The following is a 964-nucleotide window of genomic DNA, read 5'->3' on the forward strand; positions in this document are numbered from 1 at the left end:
TACAGAGTTTACAGCTTTATTAACATTCAGTTCAGAAAGAGAAAAATAACTTCGCACGAAACCAAAATCTTAGGTTTGTAAACAAGTGAGTTACTCTTTTCTGGAATAGGCAGACACTCCAAGAGTTCAACTCCTCCTACACTGCTACCCTCCACAGCCAGGAACAAGAAGCTTTGGGAACAGTAAGCAAAATTTTCAGTGAGTGGAATTCAGCATATTCTTGTTCAGCAGATTCTCAGATATCCTTCTTATTTAATATTAATAGTTTGTAGAAGTGTGAAGAAAGGTAGAGAAGGAGAACAATAAAACAAAAAAAAGCAAGTACTTTTCGAAACGCATTTTGTAAAAGCTGTGCTTTTTGATTTGGGAATGCAACAGGAGTCTCGTTTCTGCTTAAGCCAGTACAAAATCAGGAATAACCCGAGTCCCGAGTCTATCCAACATGAATGCACAAAATCTGTGGAGACTGACAAAAAGATTATTTTCATCCTCTTTTCAAAATATATGTGAGATCTTACTTATCTGCTGTTGTTGGGAAAAACAAATCAGATTATGACTCTTTGCATAGTGATACTCTGAGCATAATGTTAGCAGAGAATGCTGTCTTCAGAGCATGAATCTTCCTGCCCTGAATGTAGAATATTACACTTTTCAGAGCAGAGATGATTTCTGCAATGTGAGCCACAATCTGAGAGCTCTGTACGCAGTGAGGAGGCAGGTTTGACTTATTTGTCATTCTAAGCTTCTGTAGGTTTTTAATAAAGATATTGCCATCTCCAGCTCCCAGCTGGAGGTCATGGAAAAACCCTCATTTATGCCATCAAGAGCTGGATCAGGTCCATTAGGCAGCGAAAATTAAAGAGAACAGCAACAACCCCTGAAGAGGCCTTAACTTAATAAATACTGAGATAGAAGGGCTGAAGATCCAGTCTAATCTTTCTCGCTCTCCGCCAACAGAATTGAT

The sequence above is a fragment of the Charadrius vociferus genome, unplaced genomic scaffold, assembly GCF_000708025.1.
Source record: "Charadrius vociferus isolate BGI_N301 unplaced genomic scaffold, ASM70802v2 scaffold436, whole genome shotgun sequence".
NCBI lineage: Eukaryota > Metazoa > Chordata > Aves > Charadriiformes > Charadriidae > Charadrius > Charadrius vociferus.